The sequence below is a fragment of the Hemitrygon akajei genome, chromosome 27, assembly GCF_048418815.1.
Source record: "Hemitrygon akajei chromosome 27, sHemAka1.3, whole genome shotgun sequence".
NCBI lineage: Eukaryota > Metazoa > Chordata > Chondrichthyes > Myliobatiformes > Dasyatidae > Hemitrygon > Hemitrygon akajei.
Window position 1 is genome coordinate 34,677,645 of NC_133150.1, and position 22,434 is coordinate 34,700,078.

The 22,434-nt window shown below is 38.2% G+C and overlaps 1 protein-coding gene across 10 annotated transcripts in view; it reads left to right on the plus strand.

Annotated features, from left to right (window-relative positions):
* LOC140717248 (uncharacterized) overlaps positions 1 to 22,434 on the plus strand; it is a 108,305-nt gene that overhangs the window by 82,593 nt on the left and 3,278 nt on the right. For 2 of the 10 annotated variants that reach the window (XR_012096499.1, XM_073030610.1), the window contains 2 exons: positions 12,781 to 12,847; positions 17,857 to 17,940. The exons of 4 other annotated variants lie outside the window; for them this stretch is intronic. The gene's annotated coding sequence lies outside the window, so the exon portion shown is untranslated. 4 more of the 10 variants (XR_012096501.1, XM_073030608.1, XR_012096500.1 and 1 more) reach the window with 3 other exon arrangements.

Below are 22,434 nucleotides of genomic sequence, written 5' to 3' on the forward strand. Positions count from 1 at the left end.
ATAGCAACATACTTGTTAAACTTTGAGATTGGTCATCATTTGAATTTTTTTCTTTAGCTAGTTCCTTCCCCCTTTTTCAGCTGCTCCCAAATGATTAGACAGGCATTAATTGCCTATTCCAGATTTTTTTTCAAAAAGACAATGACTTTAGGTGAGCTGGATTAAATATCAATAACTCTAGTAACTGTGGTCTGATCCTGTCTGCAACTATTGGTTTAGATTGGGTGAAAGGAAGCAAAGGGGGTGAATACTGTGATTATCTCCATGTATATTAACCTTCTAAGTGCTGTGTTGCTGCTGGTCTTCATGACTCAGGATCTCACAATATCAAGCACCAGCTAGCCCAAAGCATTGTTGAGAATCCCTACCACTCATTCCACAATCTCCTTGATCCACTACTGTCAGGAACGAAGTACAGGAGCATCAGGACTAGGACTGCCAGACCGGGTAACAACTTCTTCCCCCAGGCTGTGAGACTAATGAATATCCTGCCACCAACAAGGTCTAGTCTCTAGAACAGCGAGCTCTTTACTGTTTACTGTACTATTAACTATTTACCTGTACATCGCACTTCACATGCATTTGGAATTACATTTTATTAACTTACTTGTGGTACAATTTTATTTTATGTGCTATGTGTGATCTATGTATTATGGGTTCACCGTGGTCCAGAGGAATGTTGTTTCGTTTAGTTGAATATATGTACAGTCAGATGACAATAAACTTGGACTTGAACTTATCATGGAGAAAACATTTACTTCCTTCCCAACATCAGAATATCATAGAACATTTAACAGTAACTATTGTATTTTTATTGTGTAGTTACCGCTGCAACATGCAGTATCACAAACAGCAATATAATATTATCCTGAAAGTTAGTTTAGTGACATTGATAAAAGAGTAAATATTAGCTAGAATACTAAGTGCACTTCATTGTTCTTTGAGTGAGCCATGAAACCCTTTACATCAGCTACATTGGCAGTTGAGTTTTTGATTCTCTTACCTCAGAGATAGGACTGTCGCCCAGACAGCACATCTGTACTTCACTAAAGAATCAACAAAAACTTTGTGCTCAAGTCTTTGGAGTAGGATTTGAACCCATGATCCAGCAAAGAAGTTCCCAGCAGCAGCTACTATCCAAAATATTAGAGAGGGCAACCTACTTGTAACAATGGCAACAAGATAATGGATCAATTATTTGGATTCACCATGTTGCAAATGAGTATTTCCCTTATTTCACTAGTCATCTTTTTATTAAAAACAAGGCTAATATGCCTTGGCTCTCTAATGTTGTTCAGACCCCAGCATCGGAGACATCTTCAAAAGGCAAAGAGGCGGCATCCATCAAGAAGCTCCATCACCAAAGAAACACTCTCTTCTTATTACTACCTCCACAGAGAAAGCACAGGATCCTGAAGACACAAACTTAATGTTTTAGGAACAGCTTCCCCTCCACTATCAGATTTCTGAATGGACAATCCCATGAACATTACCTCACTATTTTTGCTCTATTTTTGAACCACTTACTTAATTTAATATTTTGTATATTTTTATTATTGTAGTTTATAGTTTTTTTTCATGTACTGCACTGTACTGCTGCTGCAAAACAACGAATTTCACAACACATATGAAGCCAACTTAAGACTGCATGCTTCTTTACCTAATTTTATGTTGGATGTAATGCATTCATGGATAACCAATTGTATTTGCGTTAATTTGCAGAAACAGGTGTGAAAAAACAATGGAAGTATTGTATCCATTGAGCTCCTTGTTATTTTTTAATCTCTAGATCAGTGTTTGAATCTTTCAGGTTTTTTCTGTTGGTGGAAGGAAATATTAGAAGAAAAATCTTGCCATTATGTCTGGATAATAGTGTGTAGCTGCCCATGCCTCCTTTAGGTGTAATGTCTCAGAACCATAAATGGGCAGAACCGGCCAGACCCGCTGCATCCTTCAGATTTAATAAGATTTTAACTAGCAAAAGTGTTCTAATGAAGAACCATCATTTTACATCAATCAAGCTAGTTTATTTACAGTTTATTTTCTCTCCTATTTATAGAAAGGTGATGGAATTAAAGGCACACTTAGCAATTTTATTTAGAGAAATCCAATAGATCAATTTCTTACTCTGATCTTTTGATCCATTCTCATTAATTTGGCCATTAGGTGACAATTGGACTACTTCTGTTGCTCTTTTTTATTCACGCTTTAACTCCAATGAGGCAAATGACTTGCAAATCATTAAGAGAGAATTCCATCTGGCAAAAATATTTGCCATTCACTCTCACTTTATGTGGAATTTCTTTTCCAAGGACCCACTAGCAATAAGGTAAATCTGGTTTTCATTCACTCTCACTGAACAGAATACCAAGAACTGAATCACTTAGAATGCATAATAAATAGTTTTTGCTGAACTTCAGTAAGTCCACTGCAATGAAAACTTAAATGTTTTTCTCTGCAGGGCTTTTGGGAAGCACAGCTCTGCCATTTCAATTCTTTTTCCTTCTCCTACATATCTCCAGTGGTTAGGTTCAAAGTAGTGTTGCCAGATGCTTGACAGCAGCCATTTCCAGCTTACGGAAAAGACAGGTCTCTTCAGTTATCACATACTGTATGCTCTGTGGGAACTGGAGCAATGAAGGTAAAAATAAAACTAAAGAAAACTTAGTAGATGAAATTATTTTCAGTTACTGTTTTTCTCTCATTGCTTTTTTGATCACTTAATTAGATCGCAGTTTGCCCTACAATCTTCAGAGAACTCTACATCCATCCAATTCTAACTTATTACTCATAGCAATTTCATCAGCCAACACTTGACAGTCACATTGTCATCTTTAATCTCTAGATCCTGACCTTATTTCATAAATTACTCTGGTCTATAACTTAAACCATTCCTCCTTGACCAAGTTTCTGTCAATTTGCCTGAATAATTCCAACATTTGGTTTACAGTCAATTTTTCTCCCCAATTCTTGCTCCTGTTCAGTACCTTATTATGTTACATTTAGATGTTATTTAAATGCAAGTTATATGGTGATATACCCCTTAGTCTATCAGTTTTATATTTCATCCCCAGTTAAAATCTCATATTATTGAATCCAAGAATATTAATCCAGTTGTCTCATTAAATCAAATTTCAGAATTATTCTCAGCCAATTCTACAAAATGTTGGCAAACTTTTCATTTAAACAAAATTATTGAACAAAATAATTCTTTATCTGAATAGTGATTAGAGGATGGAACTTGTCAAGGTGAGTAACTTAGAAACATTTAAAAGCTAGAAAAATATCTGAAATAAATGATTAGAAAGATGAGCAGAAAGAGTATAGTGGATATAGACCGTGACAACATTTGTATCAAATGACTCATTTTCTATACTCTGGATTCTATACAAAATTTACTGGAATATCACTGAAATATTAAAAGCTTCAATTGTGAACGTGTGCCACCAACCACTAAAATTAGTTGAACAATTCAGTTTAATCTATAGTGTCAAACCCTAAGCTGTTTTAGCTCTGTACATTGACCAAGAAACATTCAGTCTTCCTCTGCATTTGGAAGAATTGATATTAATGATGCCATGAATGTGGGGAAAAAATGCCATCCAATGCATGGGAGGGTGGGCAGAAAAGAGAATTCCATACATTGTTATTTGCAGCTGGGAATCATGAATTTACTGTATAATTACTGGCATTTTAAAAAAGAGTTCATTCTTCTTTAAGGCTTTGCAAATGGAACTTTACAAATTGATATGCAACAGGCCAAATGAAATTGATTCTGCTTCTAGTTTCGATCTGCTTTATGCAGTTCCCAGTAATACAGATTTCACTGCTCCTTCAAGATAACAGGCATTAGAGGATAACGTATCGAGAGAATATTTCAAAAACAGACATGATGGTATCATCAGGCAATTTATCCATCATGACTGACACTGATGAGGAAGAGCCACAGATTCTTTTCTGTTGGTACAAATCAATAAAGTGTCTGTGATTACTATTCAAAAACCTTGCACTGAGGCACAGGAGAGCTATAAATTTTAGATTGTCTATTAACCTTCAATATTACAACTTCCATGAATACTCAGTCTTCATTGTAACAAACTGATTACAGATAGATCTTCCTGATTTTTATACATGCCATGTTCTTTTACTGTTGTATTGTGACACCTACATACTGAAATAAATAGGAAATTATTTCCATTTCCTTACTATTTTGAGATGAACACCCATCAATGGCACTTTTGCTTTCAGATATTAATTTTTAAGACATTGTAACCAAAGAATGCTTCTTTCCTCAGCATTCTTTGTAGTCCTCAATTGATAGGTACCTCCTGAATTTGCCTATCCCTTCAACCTCCCATGATAGTGAAACCCTTCCATCATTATTTCCTGGTTCCATGCGACTTTATTTGCTTTTCTTCTAATTGAGGCCATGACCTGTTTTTAGTTTTAGTTTTAGATTTAGAGATACATGGTACAGGCCTTTCCAACCAAACAAGCCTGTGCCACCCAATTACACCCAATGACCAATTAATCTACTAATGTGTATGTCTTTGGAATGGGGGAGGCAACCAGAACACTTGGAGGAAACCTATGAAGACACAGGGAGAATGTAGAAATTCCTTACAGCCTGGGCTGCCAGCTGGTAATAGTTACCACTAACCACTATGCTACCATGCCACCCCAGTATGTACTGTACCACATCATCTCTCCTACATTCTGGACATTGCTCCTTCACCCAAATGTCTCACAATTTTTTGAAACACGTCACATCACATAGCGAACAATATAAATATATCTCCTCTTATATCAAAGGAATGTTTCCTTTGAATTGGATGATCCAATGTGCCACGAATGGTAAAATGCCTCATTGTGGAAATTATCAGTTCCTCATTCCAGCATTGGATGGCCAACGCTGATCAGTTGGAACTACCAAAGGAAAAGTTCAAACCTGAACTGGTTAGTCTTTTAAAGTGAAATCACTCTAGAGCTCCACTTATCTTTGAAACCTGTTCCAGTTCTCGTTTTTTACATGTCATCAATTTTTAATCATTCCGTTATTAGCTGAGCGCCAAGCTCCTGAAATACCTCACTCGTCCTTTCAATTTCCCTCTCCTCCTCGAAGGTACTCTTTTGGCCAACTGACACAGCTTAATGCACATTTTTTGGTGACCATATGCTTATGTAATGTCATGGAATATTATCCTACATTTAAAGGCTGTCCAAATACGTACAAATTGTTGCTGTTGTTGAGGCTGTTAGTCCTCCATAAGTCATTTATCAATCTAATTTACCTGCTAATCATTTTTTCCATAAATTCTGTGGCTAAATGGGGATCCCACTGACTCATGAGAACACATTTCAAACTCAGCTTTATAGATCCTTCTTCTGACTGACAGCTGCGCAGAGAAGACCTGGTAGGAAGTTGAATGCCTGTTTCCTCTCAGAGATCCTGGAAAATAATTCAGATGGATCTGATGACTCAGATTCTGGCAGCCTTAGGCAGATGAATGACACAGAGAAACTTAACTGCTCATCCTCTCCCAAACCACCCTCTCCTGTGTTGCAGATAGTGTCAAACACTTTGAGCTATAAACTCAATCAGGCATTTTTGTAGGAATCCACAGTACTCTGAAGAACAGGAGGGGGAGGAAGCTGGTGGGAAAAAATATCCAAAGTGTTCTATTGCTTTTTAATTTCCAGTGAAATCTCCTATTATTGCTAAAGGGGAATATTTCTCACCATCCATTGTATCTATGCCACACAGTTTTATATACTCAGTCAGGATCCTCCCTCATCCTACCCATTTTCCCTGTAGCTGAAACACTTCATCCAGGTAATATTCTGATGAACCTACACTGCACCCTCTCCAGTACAATCACACGCTTCCTATGTTACACCATAGATGGAGTAGGTTGTGGAGTTATCGTTGCACACTAATGCTTTCTGTTAATTGCACCATTTAGATTAAGATCAAGATTAAATTTATTTATCACATGGACGTCAAACGTACAGAGGAGTGTGTCATTTGTGTCAAATCAAATCAGCGAGGATTGTGCTGGGCAGCCCACGTGTGTCACCATGCTTCCAGCACCAACGTAGTTAACCCTAACCGTACATCCTTGGAATATGGGAGGAAACCAGAGCACCTGGAGGAAACCCATGCAGTCACAGAGAGAATGTACAAACTCCTCACACACAGCAGCAGGAACTGAACCTCGATCTTACACCTGGTGCTGTTATGCTAACACCTGCACTACCATATTGCCCCGCTAGACTACCATGACCCCCTGTACCATAGCCTCCTTGCTCTTGTATTCTACGTACATCCTACCCACTCACTCTCCCTACCAAAATGGAGGCAAATATACAGTATGCCTTCACAACAATGTTGTACAGTATATCAGTGCTGCTGGTTTTGGGGATGCTGGAGATCTACACCAAGATCCCTCTGTTCCACAGTATATCCTTCATCATGTATATCCTGCCCTTTAGTCCAGGAAACTTAATAACTTCACATTTTTCATGTGTTTCTCTGTTGTTACCAACTCAATTATATTAAATTGCTGAAAACTACCCTCTGCTACATTAACAACACCAGCTTCCATATTATATGTAAACTTAATAATTATATGTAAACTTAACCTCCTATATTCACAGCCAGATTGTTGCTGCTTGAAACAAACAGCAAGAATCTTAGCCAGATCCCTGTGGTACACCACAGATCACAAGCTTCCAATCACAAAAAAAAAACCTTGGACATCAGCCTCTGCCTCTTCTCAAGAAAGCCAAAATGCGGTTACTGTGTACAGAGGATGCCTAGAAATGCAAAGAGGATATTTTCTTTAAGTTGAAAGCATTTTTGTTTCAACTTGCAAAGCATGGCGCTTAATGTGGGACAAATGGCTCTTCTCAAACAAGAAACTCAGAATGTGAATGTGTATAACTGTGAAGGGAATAGTCTGGATTTTAATGATGCCATATGGCTTCTAATTACGGTCAGAGCAGGAACAGAATTTACCGCTACCTTCTCTGATCTGCTATTCAGTGCCTGCTGCTGCAGACCCTGTTCAATTGCAGACTTAAGCAATAGCTGCAATTAGTGATTGATGGCAGAAGGTGCTCACTCATTACATAGAAGACATTTATGGAACGGAGTGGGATTAAGATCTGCAAAACAAAAACATGAATAAAATAAAATCTTAATAATGTTGCAAGGATCAGCAGTCACTCTGCAGGCAGCCCCCTTGTCTCTGATTCAGAGACAGAGGAGATGCTGCAGATGCTGGAAATCCAGAGCAACACACATAGAATGCTGGAGGAACTCAGCAGGTCAGGCGGCATCTATGTAAAAGAATAAAGAGTCGATGTTTCAGGCCAAGATCTCAGCTGGAGTCTTGATAAAGGGTCTCCACTTGTAACGTGGATTCTTTATACCTTTCCATAGATGCTCCCTGACCTGCTGAGTTCCTCCAGCATTTTGTTATGTGTTGCTCTGATTCAGATTGTTGTGGGTTTAAGTCTTACTTCAGGGACTGGAATACAAATTCTTTTTAAGACTTCTGTCCATTGCTACATTGTTGGAAGATAGCTTATTTTGGATTAGGCATAGCATAAGATCCCACAGAAATACAATTCTTTCTTCATATCGTTGGGTTTGATAGCTTGCTGGAGGCATACAGCTCAGGTCACAAGATGGAGTAACTGCTGTGCATGCTTGCAAATGAGTCACAATGTGAGACGCAATGCTATGTGTAAGTATACTGTTAAATTCTAAGGCTGTAGAATAAGGCTATTACCATTAGTGTATGATCTTATAGGGCATATTATAATCTAAGAAATAAGTGATATATCTTTAGAGTAATATAAGTTGTATAACAGGATAAAAGCAAGGTAATTTCTCTGTGTGATACCAAATTAAAGGAAAAAGAATATTCAACACTGTAACAATACATCTGCAGGAAAACTCCAATAATTCACAAACTGACTATTCCGAAGTCTCAATATTTGGGCATCTGGCTCATCGGGTACTGTTACTTGAAACTTTCTGGCATGACTTGAAAATTTATAATTCCGTGTTACATCTTAACAGTGGTGTTGGACTATTAACGGGAATAATATCCAACAGTCTACAGAGTCTGCCAGTCTGGCATCAAAGCCCCTTTGAAGTACCAGATTATCAGAGATTTACTGTATGTTGCTGGACATGTTAAATGTTGCTTATTTTGATGCAAATGGTAATAAATTTTGTTTAAAGCTGCAATATTTATGTCACTAGGCGCCAAATGCTTAACTTGGCCATTTGCCAAATGTGAACTATTTTGTCATTTCATCCAATGACTGTACTCTAAAATGATATTGTTGGAGGATTACAATGAAAATTTTCATCCTAACTAAATCATTCCCAACATTGATGGTCATTAGGTTCGGTGTTTGTAAGAATGCAACAATATAGAAAGTCCTTGCTTTTTGTTTCATACAATGCAGAGATCCCAAATATGGTGGGCTGATTTGCAAGGATCAAGCTAAGCAAATAAAGAAATGCTTGAGCAAATGAAGACATTTCTGATGGAAAGGCAAAAATAATTAACAAGAGGGTTTAGTAGATTGTATGATTTCTGGTTGTGGTCCTGTCTTAATGAAATGCCAGAAAGAAAAAGTCAATTTTCTTTCAGTGCTCCAAGTAGTCCACTATCAGAATCTCAGGATTGCCATACACCAGAAGTCAATGGAATGGACAACGCAACAAAATGGTCTCAAGAGCAGATAGAAAGTGCTATTCTTCCACTCACAGCTTTCCAGACTTTCCCAATCAATTAGCTAAAAATAGAGTCAGAAATTTAACAGAACACGGTATCTCCATTTGACTGAATTAAAAATATCACTTTGAAACTTTAATACAAAGCAGTTGGCTTGTTCAACTTTTCTTCAACCACCTGAAGCCTCCATATTACTATACCATTGCTACAGTGAGCCTTAGCCACAAGGTGCTTCTTCAGCTGCACCTGACAAAAAGATTGTCTTAGACAGCCCCTTCAGTTTTGTCCCAGTCTTGCTTTCACTCCAGTTCTGTGTGTTTTGAGGTGGTTGATGAGTTGAATGTGGAACTACAGACTCCTCCATATTGTGGACAGGAGGTACCCAGGATAGCTTAATTTTACATCACATTACATTGGCTTAATGTAACAGATTTTCCCCCCAAGCTATCAGACTCCTCAATACCCAGAGCCTGGACTGATACCAACTTACTGCCCTCTACTGGGCCTATTGTCTTGTTCATTATTTATTGTAATGCCTGCACTGTTTTGTGCACTTTATGCAGTCCTGGGTAGGTCTGTAGTCTAGTGTCATTTTTTTCTGTGTTGTTTTTACGTAGTTCAGTGTAGTTTTTGTACTGTTTCATGTAGCACCATGGTCCTGAAAAATGTTGTCTCGTTTTTACTGTGTACTGTACCAGCAGTTATGGTCAAAATGACAATAAAAAATGACTTGACTTGACTTAATTGTAGACATGATCATTTAAATAGGTTTATTATTATTGTTTCATGTAGTGAGATACAGTGAAAAGCATTGTTTTGCATGCCATCCGTATGGATCATTTCATCACATCAGTGCATTGAGTTTGTACAAAGGATTACCACCATTCTCCAATCCTCCCCAATAAGACTTAACACCTTTTTAACAAATGGTCATGATTACTGCATTCAAGGTTCCCTGATGTATCCTGCTCTTCACAAATCTGGACTGGAATAACAAGAAAACAAAGATACAAGTGTTTCCAACCCTCAAGACACAAACCATCAAGAACAAATTGCAGCTCCTTCACATCATTGAGTCAGAGTACTATCAGGTGTCTTCTATCTGATAGAAGAGGGAGAGCAGAAAATGTCTGAGTATTATACTGTCAGCTTTTCTGAGGCAGCCAGAGTCCATAGAGGGGAGACTGGTTTCCATGATGTGCTGAGCTGTATCGAAAGCACTTTGCAGTTTCTTGGGGTCGAATGCAGAGCAGTTGCCATACCAAGCCATTATGTATCCAAATAGGATATTCTCTATGGTGCATCAATAAGGGTTGATGGAGACATACAATATTTCTTTAGCCTCCTGAGGAAGTAGAGGTGTTAGTGAGCTGTCACGGCCATAGCGTCTACAATTTTGGACCACAACATTCTCAAGGGATGGAAAAAATCCTCATCTTTGTAAGAATGATCATGCCCAAGAAATTGTTTTTTTTAATTCAACAAAGGTAATTAGCTAATAGTGCAAGAAGTGGTTTGTTGATTTTCTTATTGTGTTGCGTCGTAATATTTACAATTATATGTGATTGCCTAGTTCTTTGAATTAAAGCCTCAATTGTTGGCTTTTCAAAAAAATATAATTCCCAACCCACTTGACTATATTTCAAGTTGCTCTTTTTTTAAGAGTTGGAGCTGGCCCAAAGATTCTCAGGGACTACGAGCACCCACAAAACTAACAAGTGTAGGGTATTTTATTTTAATTTTACCTGTTAGTGTGTTTTCTAACTGAAAGACCTCAATATTATTAGAGCATCACAGATTCCCTGGAGTTTAAGCTGTTATTCTTCCACAATATCTATTCTTGAAGTGCTATGAATTATTATATTGAAAAGCAGCCATAGATACAAACAATGCATTTCCACAATACAAGAAACTAAAGTGAGATTTGTGACCACAGCTGTTGCAAATTCCCCATTTACTCAGTAGGCAACATTAGTGATTTAAACCCCAGGCACAAAAGACCCTGCTGGCTGTTATCTGGTATTGTTAGTTACATCACTCTAGATACTCTTGAATAAGATTTGGCACCTTTCTATTGCAATGTAGCAATAAGAATTAACAAATCAAATCCTCCAGTTGCCAATGAGTGACAGCTGGCACCTGCCTAACATCAGGTACTGGCAGTCAGAATTCTCCAGATGCCTCCAGTGATAGCACATTCCTACTACCAGCTGGTATTAGCAATTGGAATCTCACAGCTATGATGGGATTTGTTTTCTAATCTATATAATTGCACAAATGTCACCACCTTATGCTAATGCCCCACTGTAGAAAATGTTAAGCATTCAGTGCATTGTGAAATGAAACTGGACAAAGTACAATTTCAAATTGTAAGTGTCAAAATTGCACCTTGTCTTGTATGCCTGCCAAAGCTACAGTGGATCAGCTAATGATCAAAATTGAAATGAAAGGGAATTGAAAATTCTACTCACTTCAGTTTTGGTAAAGCGGCTCCACCTTTTAAACAGTTTCTGTTCATCCATCCATCTATAAGGTTTCAATTTATTTATTTCTGAACCTCTCAATGTGCATGTGTTTGCCCTTCCATTACCAATCAACCTAACATATAGAAACATAGAAAATAGGTGCAGGAGTAGGCCATTCAGCCCTTCGAGCCTGCACCGCCATTCAGTATGATCATGGCTGATCATCCAACTCAGAACCCTGTACCTGCTTTCTCTCCATACCCCCTGATCTCTTTAGCCACAAGGGCCATATCTAACTTCCTCTTAAATATAGCCAATGAACCGGCCTCAACTGTTTACTGTGGCAGAGAATTCCACAGATTCACCGCTCTCTGTGTGAAGAAGTTTTTCCTCATCTCGGTCCTAAAAGGCTTCCCCTTTATCCTTAAACTGTGACCCCTCGTTCTGGACTTCCCCAACATCGGAAACAATCTTCCTGCATCTAGCCTGTCCAATCCCTTTAGAATTTTATACGTTTATATAATTTTATACCTACAGGTTAGATAACATATTTGGGGGGGAAATGTCTATGTTTAATTGATTTAACAGAGTGAAATGCAACCTGCCCATTCTGATTATTGGTGTCTTGACAGAGAACCACTAACATGGGATCTACATATTCTGGTCATTAAGAGGTCATTAACAATAGTGCATACTCAACACATCCAATATTACAACAGAGTTCTGTTGTAATCAATCCAGTTTTGCATCTGAATAATTTACCTACATAGTTCACACCTTTCATTAATCCAAATTATTTATAGAAATACATTGCATAGGTTATTTTAGTTAATATGATACCATAGTACATCGTATGTACAGTATTTAATAAGTCTGTCCCTTTCGATAGGGTCTCAATGGTCTAGGCCTGTGACAAATTTCACCACACTACTTTCTTCCATCTCCTACTCTTTCTGTTGCTGTTGTTGTTGCTGTGGTTGTGATTCAGCTGGAAAAGGGGATTTGAGCTGGAAAAATTGTCTCCAAGGATGGCCTGTAGGAGAAGAACAAGAGCAAGCTGAGAGCAGAGCCCTTCAAGGGAGTGGTAGTGCATAAACAAAAAGCATAGAATGTGAATAAGAGATGAATTAATGATGTTGACACAGGAGACATGTTTACCATGCAGAAAAATCTGCTTCCTCCAATCTTCCCAATGGAGCCTGGGTTGATATTAGAATTTATAGACGCACATGGATAGCCGCATATAGTCAGTACATCACCAGCAGTGAAAAGGCCTTTGGAAAATCAGAGAGTTGACCAAAGTGACCACAGGGCAAGGAACTGCAGGATTACTAGCATCTGTTGAATGAATCCCTTGCGAAACACTTCAGGAAATTTGTCCAGATACCTTTATCTTTGTTACTATGTTTTGATAGTAAAAAACTTGGCTCTTTCTTTTACATGAACAACTCTGCTGTTTTGTTTCTAATGTGAAGTAATGAGAGATCAGAACTACATCACAGATACTATGCAAGCCAGATTATTTTTTTGCACAGCTGTGATTTTAATTTGTATTTCAGTACTCAAGCAATTCCCTGGTCACGCAAGGGTTCCATTCCTGAGAACTGCACACAAGCCAAGTTCTCCGTAAGTCAGAAACATCCATTTGCTTATCATTTCACTCCATGTACACTTTCAGTTCATCAAATATTCATCTTAAGACCACTTATAATTGAACTAAGTATTACATCCAATCACTAATGAATACCGTAAAACACTTGATTGTTATTACTATCTTGAAAAATGCTTTAATGATCATTAAACCTCTATTACAACATCAAATGCCTCTCCTGCTAGACTTTCCTAATTACAAAGATCTTTGAGTATCAAAGCTTTATTAAATAAGTCAGTCTAGTGGATGAGACCATTGGACATGAAGTGAATGCCTTAACAGTGAATCATTACCTTTGGATGTTAGGTATTAAAACATCAGGTCATGAAAAGATGAGCTTTTGCCTTGGGAAATTGCCTGACACTAACCCTAACCAAGGTCAGATTAACCCATTGTTGATAAGCATATGGGAGAATTTGTGTAAAGTCAGATTTCCACAGATCAAGTTAACTGGAACTTGTGCAGCTCGCACTCATCTTTAACAAAGATGTTTTTCAGCTCAAAGAATAAAAAGTGATTTCTTTATGGCACGGCAGCATAGCAGTTAGAGTAACACTTTATAGTGCCAGCGACCCAGGTTCAATTTCGCCGCTGCCTGTAAGGACTTTGTATGTTCTTCCTGAAGCCACATGGGTTTCCTTTGGGTGCCCCAATTTCCTCTCACATCCCAAAGACATACAGGTGAGTAGGTTAATTAGTGACTTGGGTGCACTTGGGCCATGCAAACTCAACGGGCCAGATGAGCCTGTTGCTATGCTGTATCTCTAAATAAATAAGTTTAATTGACAATGATCTTATTGCTGGAATCACTAGGCATCTACTAAAACTCTCCTAATGTAACAGGACTTTGTATATGGTGGGTAACTAAATTCTCTTCTGGGCCAGGAACGAAGTGTACAAAAAGGATGGGTTGCACCTAAACCAGACGAGTATCAAGATCCTGACAGAGGCTGGCCAGTGCTACTAGGAATGGTTCAGACTAGTGACTAAGGAAGGGTAGGACCCAAAATGACGATGTAGCAAGAAGAAAGTGAGAAGCATGTGTAATAAATGGAGGTGGGAGAGCAACTAGAGATGTATGGGAGAGCATAAGAAGGCTGGCAGCCTTAACTGTATTTACTTTAATGCAAGGTGTCTTGTGTTAAGATGAATGAACTGAGAGCATGGTTCAGCAGATGGAATTATGGTTATAGACTAAATGTGGGAAAATGGGATTAGTGTAGATAGGCATCTTGGTTGACACTGACAAGATGGGACACAGCACCTGTTTCCATGTGATTCGGCAACTGTTTCAATGAAAGGCATTTTCCATTTACTCAGTGAAGAGAATATACTGAAGTGAATGATAGATAGATCGATAGATAGATAGATAGATACTTTATTCATCCCCATGGGGAAATTCAACTTTTTTCCAATGTCCCATACACTTGTTGTAGCAAAACTAATTATATACAATACTTAACTCAGTAAAAAAATATGATATGCATCTAAATCACTATCTCAAAAAGCATTAATAATAGCTTTTAAAAAGTTCTTAAGTCCTGGCGGTAGAATTGTAAAGCCTAATGGCATTGGGGAGTATTGACCTCTTCATCCTGTCTGAGGAGCATTGCATCGATAGTAACCTGTCGCTGAAACTGCTTCTCTGTCTCTGGATGGTGCTATGTTCAGAGTTATCCATAATTGACCGTAGCCTACTCAGCGCCCTTCGCTCAGCTACCGATGTTAAACTCTCCAGTACTTTGCCCACGACAGAGTAGAATGATCTCTACACAATACATCTGAGGTGTATTAGATTGAAATTTGTCCCTCTCCAATTCAATCATTCGTAAGGACTTTATAGCTGAGGCATTATATCTACAGTTTGACTATAGTGGACCTTTTTCTGTATTTTACAAGTGCAATAGATTTTATACAGAAAGGTTTATTCATAGAATGGATCTATAATGAGCCACGGTCTATAGATAGCCCCGTAAAAGTGAGTTGTGGTGGGTTATTGATCAAAGCAGGTCTGTGGAGGAGAGTGGTGAGTGAATATCATGTAGTTGAAAACTTAGAAATATTTCCTTTCCTGCCTTAATTAGTAGACCACCCCACATTATTGGTGAATTCATTCATAATGTGCTGTATCCTATGATGTAGATGATCATGGTCTTTCCATGACCGTGGTTGTTCTTGACAAGTTCTTCTACAGAAGTGGTTTGCCATTGGCTTCTTCTGGGCAGAGTCTTTACAAGACAGGTGACCCCAGCCATTATCAATACACTTTAGAGATTATCTGCCTGGAATCAGTGATCGCATAACCAAGACTTGTGATATGCACCAGCTGCTCATACGACCATCCTTCACCTGTTCTCATGGCTTCACGTGACCCTGATCGGGGGTCTAAGCAGGTGCTGCCCAAGGGTGACCTGCAAGCTAGCAGAGGGAAGGAGCACCGTCCACCTTCTTTGGTAGAGACGTATCTCTACTCCGCCACCCCTATTGGTGAGTACAGAAGCCAAAATACCCACTGCTCCTCTATTCTAACGTATCAAAGAAAATATTAAAGACTACAAAAACTCAAGAGATTCTACAGATGCTGGAAATCCAGAGAAACACACACAAAATGCTGGAGGAACCCAGCGGATCAGCATCTATGGAAAGAAATAAAAAGCCAACATTTCAAGCCAAGGCCCTTCATTAGGACTGGAAAGGAAAGGGGAAGAAGTCAGATCTGATCAGAGATCAAAGACTATACAGTCATGGTCAACAAGATCAAATAACCTTAATATCTTAACTTGCTTCCAACTGCACTTTGAATATTGAACTGTAAGGAACTGAAGTTTTAGCCCATCATATTCAATTGGAATAGTTTTTCTTTATTTATTTAATCTAGATCTTACATGATTCTGAGCAGGCCCATCAAATCACTTCAATTTTGTTCTGCTCTAAGGAGAACAGTACCAGCTTCTCCAGTTTATCTACATAGCTTTAAGCCTTTACATCCTTCCTATAACACAATAGTCAGAACTGACTACAATGCTCTGGCTGCAGCTAGATTAATGCTTCAACACATCTCCACTTCTTTTGTACACTTTTAATAAACTCCAAGATTCCAGGTGTCTTTACAGTACTTTTTCAAGATGACTTACAAAGATATTTGCAGACATACACAGATATCTTCATTGTAAACACAGGAAAATCTGCAGATGCTGGAAATCCAAAGCAACACACACAAAATGCTGGGGGAACTCAGCATGTCAGGCAGCATCTATAGAAATGAATAAACAGTCGACAGTTTGGGCTGAGACCCTCCTTCAGGACAGAGAGGGAAGGGGGAAGGTATCTTTATTATTGTAGCTACATTTGATCTGTACTATTCTGTTTTGATTTTTCTAATTTTTCCACTTGCATTGCAGAGAAATGCAGAGTGATGGATTCATCCATCTGCCGCGTATCTGTCTCTTACCAATAGGTCCCAACCCTCAAATTCATATCGCTGATTGCATTTCAGAATATACTCTATTTCCAGTCCTAATGAGGGGTCTTCAAAATACAATGTTAACTCTGTTCCTTTCCAAAGATACTGCCTGTCCTGCTAAACGTCTCAACTATTTTCTATTTCTATATAGATTCCAGCCATTTTTAAAAATTTTATTTTAGAATATCCAGAAGCTTTCCAGAAGGGGTCAGTATCAGAGAACGTAAATGATCCCTACAAATTAAAATATCCTGGATTTCAGACATTGCAAAGGCAGATATCCAATTGCTTTATCACTTCCCCCAAATCCCTTCACAGTTGGAATCTCTTCGGCAGAGTCATTTTTTTATATTAAAGGGGAGTGAATTGGATGTTTTCCAATATCTATGCCTTTCTTTTATTTTGTACATCTCTTATTTTTTTTATATATTTTAACCAATTACACATGCTTTCAAATTGGTATCTATCATACACTCCTTTTTCTGCTTCATGTTTTTGCTTCTACATCATCCAGAGCACTGGCTGTGATTATCCTATTTTTTCACTTGGTGAGAATGTTCTCAAGCTTTATCTCAAATATCTTCTCCAAAAATAAAACACCATTCTGCCTGCCTGTCCAAATTATTCTGGCCAAACCTACTGAGCTTTCCTGTGCAAAAGACTGATAAGGTTTAAAACAGAGGATGCTGTAAACATTCATTTTGTCAGGCACCATCTATAGAAAGGAAAACTGTTACAATTTCAGGTCTTGGACCATTCATAAGAATTGGGGTAAATAAGAAAAATAAGTTCATTCTCAGTAGAAAAGAAGATGGGGGATTGGGTCAAACAAAGGGGGAGTGAGTTCAGATAGGCAGTTACAAACACGTAAACTTCTTTATCTATGATACACATTGTTATTAGCAAGGCTACGAGACATTCCCATCCGATTACAAAAAGCAGAGCCAAAAATCAGGCTGAAATGGCTAGTTTTGTCACAGACAGAAAAAGAAAGTTACCTAAAGATAGAGAATTCATTATAAAATGCAGAGGCTATGCCCAGACAAGGTGTTGCTCAATCAGCACAGGATACTGCAGATAAAAAGATTAGAGTGGAAGACAAATGGAAGCTCAGGTCACTCCTGTGGACTGAATGAAGGTCTGCTGTGAAGTGATCACCCAATCTACATTTGGTTTCCCTGGTGTAGTAAACGTCACATTATGAGTACCAGTTGCAGTACACTAGAATGAAAGATATGCAAGTGCACTGCACCCTGGAATGACTGTTTTGGGTCTCTGGATGATGAGAAGGGAAGACATGAAAGAACAGGTAGTGCACTTCCAGCAGATGGAAAGTAGTTAGAGCGGAACAGCGGATCAAGGGGTTGTGAGGGGATCAATTCCTTCAAAATGGGAGTGAAGGAAAATTAATTTGGTTGTGGTATCCTATCAGATTTAACAGGAATAAAAGATGATCCAGCATCTTCCCAGGTTTGACAAAGGGTCCCAGGCCTGAAACATTAACAATTTCTCTTTCCACAGATGCTGTCGATCTGCTGACTCTCTCCAACATCAATTGTTTTAATTTTGGATTTTCAGCATCTGCAGTCTTTATTTTCAAATACAGTAAGCGAGTTTTCCTTGATGTTCTGATGGAACAGCTGATTCTTTTCATTTCACAGCATATTTTAAGCAACCCATCATTTAAAAATATTCATGGAAACAATCTCAGAAGGTAAACAATTAGGCGATGTAAACATTTCTTTTAAACCTTAAATCCTACATGATCTGTAACGGGAGACCATGGCTTGATGAGTATCAAATCTATGTGGTGTAATAGCAAGCAATGCCACTGGTATTATAAAAATAGCAGTGTTTGTCACAGTAGTGTTATTGCCATGTGTTATCATCAAGTTCTCTGCCATCCTGGCAGGAGGCTCCTTGTCAATAGCTAAAAGCTATTTGCATCAACGGGTTTGGATGGAGAATGATTTAGTTTGTAGTGCCACTATATATTCTACTTTAATCATTAAACAGCACATTTGTTGGAAAATGCATTTCAAAAAATATATTGCAGCAGCTGTGTTTCTTCTAATAGCAATTGTACAATATGGGTCTGATATGTAGAAATATGCAAAGCATTTACTGTTTTATAGTTATGCAGGGAACTGAACTAATTTCAATACAAGCAAAGAAATTCTAATAAAATAAAATTGAACAAAAGGAATAGAAGTAAACTATTCAGTCACCCAAACCCATCAACAAACCAAATAGATGATAATCAGTCCTGCCCTTAACTCTATCCATTTGCCTTTCTTGAATTATTATGTTTTATTAGCCAAACACTAACTAGTACAAGCCAAAATTTTAGAACTGCTAAATTGTATATTCTAAAGAAGCAGTCCTGTGAACAACCTAGCTCTAAATTTAAGGCTGTGGCTCCTGTTAGGGAATCATTTGCCAGAGAAATACCTCACAGTGAATCATATCTTCACTTTCCACATTCGAAGGAACATAATGGTTCATAAACCTCATGAAATTTATCACTAGTAATACACATTTAAATATTGTAGCAATTTACAATCTATGCACCACACCTTGGAATGCCAACATTTCCAAAGCTTCTTGTTAGTGTGAAGAAACCAAACCTCATTTATGCTGTCTCCACCAACACTGTTTTATAAGAAACCGATTGTAAGACCAAACAAAAACGTTATATAAAAACTCTGCAAGTCACTATTATCAGCAAAGTGGAATGTTATTTTTAATATTATAATTTATTCAAAGCTTCCTACATCATCAAAAGTCATTGAGTTGTTTAGTTTTTCTTTCAAGCTTGGTGAATGTGGAGAAATTCATGTAGCCTGGAAGTCAGCTATCTCAACTATTATATTTTTGGCAACAATAAAAAACAATTTAATGCAGCTTTGCAATCAGCAAAGAAATCGCAACTGAATACACCATTCTACCTCCAATGAAAATCATTCAGAGCAACTTGTGCAGGAGTTGCAGGAGTTCCTTATAGCAATGTCCTAGGCCACAACCATCTCCAGCTGCTTCATCAATGACACTCCTTCCATCATGAAGGTCAGAAATAATAAGGTTCACTAATGATTACACAGTTTTCAATGCCATTCATAACTCCTAAATAAATTAAACAAAATATCCCCGCATGCAGATGGGATTTGGACACAGGCCACTATGCAACAAGAACATGCACACTACAAATGTGGGAAGTAATAACCAGCTTCACTATAAATGCCTAATTTTAACATTCAATGACTTTACTGTAATTGAGACATCAACATCCTAAGGGTCATCACTGACAAAAAACTCATCTAGGCACACGGCCCCCCCAAACCTTTTCCACCATTTACAAGATATGTCAGAACAACAAAGAAAAATGTTGCTCATGCCTGAATGAACACAACTCTCAACAATTCTCAAGAAACTTGACATCATCCAAGATAAAACTTCCCATTTGATTATCATTCCTTAACTACCATAACTATTCATAGCCTCCACCATTAACACACCGTGACTGCAGGTACAAAATACACTGCCATTTTCCATGTAGGCTACTCCAACAGTACTTCCCAAACTCATTAGCTTTACCACAAATGATAAGGTAGCAGGTGCATGAGAATATCTCCATCTGTAGGTGTGCCTCAAGTAAAACAGCCCTTTTCCCTAGAACACTCAGTTTAAATAAAAGCACAACCGATGAACAATCAGGCTGGAGAACTCCTGCTTAACAGATTATTTGAAGCAAGTATTATCTATGAACACATAGAAGGCAATCACAGCCTCTGTTAGAAATAAAGTTTCCTCTTGAAAGCTTAGACAGAATCAACATCACAACATCCCAAAGGTCACCACATTACAAACACAAAACTGCACGATCTTTCTCTTGTGAAGAAATTCAAATACCCTGGCCTCTCCAATTCTGTAAAGCTGGAATAATCAACCAAAATGGAGCAATGCAGAGCAAGTCATAACAATTACTATAAGCTACTAAGCTAAATAAATTGTGGAAAAGATAAATAACAAGATAGAGTTATGGTTCATGACCCATTCAGAAAATGGAGGGCGGAGAGGAAGAAGCTGTTTTTAAAATATTGACTGTGGATCTTCAGAGTCCTGTATCACCTCCATGATTGTAATAGTGTGAAGTGGGCATGCCTAGATGATGAGGGTCTTTAATGATGGATACTGCCCTCTTGAGGCACCACCACTTTAAGACGTCCTCGATGTGACAAGGGATAAGCCTATGACAGAACTGGCTGAGTCAACAACCTTATGTAGGATCTTGCAATTATGTGCATGGAAGGCTCCATATTAGGTTGTGATGTACCCAGTCAGAATGCTCTCAAAAATGCAGTATATCTGCAGAAATTTTCAAGTCTTTGGAGACTACCATTCTCCTCAACCACCTAATGAAGTAGAGCTATTGACATACCTTCTTCATAATTACATAAATGTGTTAGACCTGGATGGGTGCTCTGAGATATTGATGCCCAAGAACTTGAAGCTGTTTGTGCTTTCCACCACTGACCCCCTCCCCATGAGAACTGGTATGTGTAGTCCTGACTCCCTTTCCTGAAGTCCACAACTAATTCCTTGGTCTTGCTGACACAAATTACAATGTCAGTACTGTGAGACCACTCAACGTGCTATCTATCTCACTCCTGTCAATTGCCTCTGTAATGCAAGTATCTATATGGATTACACTTTATTTAATGGAACTACTGCACACAATGAAATTCATTAAAAATTATTTAACCTCTTTTTTCTATTATCACTTTGTGCTTCAGCCCAAGCTGAATGCGAAATTTCATGAAGACCAGGAGAGAGAAATACTGGGAAAATATAGGGAAGGGAGTGAAGTTAAGGCTACCAGGGACAAAGCTTTTAGAAAAATCTTCCTGTTGTGAAAATTACACTCCAGAGACTGATTATGCATCAAATGAACTTCTCTTGCATCAGTCAAGCTGCATGTTTCAGACCCAAGTCTATTTCTGATCACGTTCATTAGTGCGTGTTGTTCAGTCGCTACAAATGATTGATGTTTCAGTATCTTTCCCAGCCTTCTATTAGCATGTTATTTTTAATTTATAATGCAATAAAAAATATTGTTCAAGGATTCAGAAAAAGCTGCAGTAAGTCCTGAATATGGGGGTAATATTTATAGATGCTAACAAAGCTAAAAACACATTTTGTGCAAGACAGATTTCAGACTCTATCAGTCGTATATATGGCTTATCCTTATAGAAAAGACATAGACCATTGCTGGAACTACCAGGAAGATCATTAGACAGGGGCCCTGGAGAGTGTTACTAGAGTTTTTGAGAGCAATTATGTCTTTCTTTTTATAATGCATTTACCTCATTTGCAATGTTAGACATGGAAAGCTACTCTCAGTGCTGATTTATCCATCCTCTCTTTATTGTAAAACTCCACGTTTTATTTTTGAACTCAGAAACTCCATAGACACTACTGTACTGGTGTCAGCTGTGGCTTACTGTTAACTTGGTCACCTCTGAGTCAGATGTTTGTGGGTTTAAAACAAACAGATTTAAAGTCATCGAGCACTACAGCACAAAAACAGGCCCTTCTATTTGTCTAGTCTGTGTGGAGTTGTTATTCAGCATAGTCCCATTGATCCGCACCTGGACCATAGTCCTCTACACCCCTCCCATCTATGTACTTATCCAAACTTCTTTCAAATGTTACAATCAAACACGCACCCACCACATCCAGTGGCAGTTCATTCCACAGTCTTACCACCCTCTGAGTGCAGAAGTTCCCCCTTAGATTCCCCTTAATTATAAGTTTATTTTTATATAGAAAATTTGATTTTTTTTACTCAGAATTTACTATGTAATTGTGATTATAGACAATTACCAACCTCTTGATGAAATTATCTTCAAAGCAGGCAGATTCAGTTTAAGTGGGTTTAAAGTAGGATGCTCTGAAAGGATAAGTGCATAGGGATGAAGGGACAACGGGATCTTGGGGGAAGCTAGACAGGAAATAATTCCTAAACATGATATAAATGGTTGGGTCTTTAGCTGCTGAGTTCATGCTGCATCACTAATATAGAAGTTCATGTTAGCGATG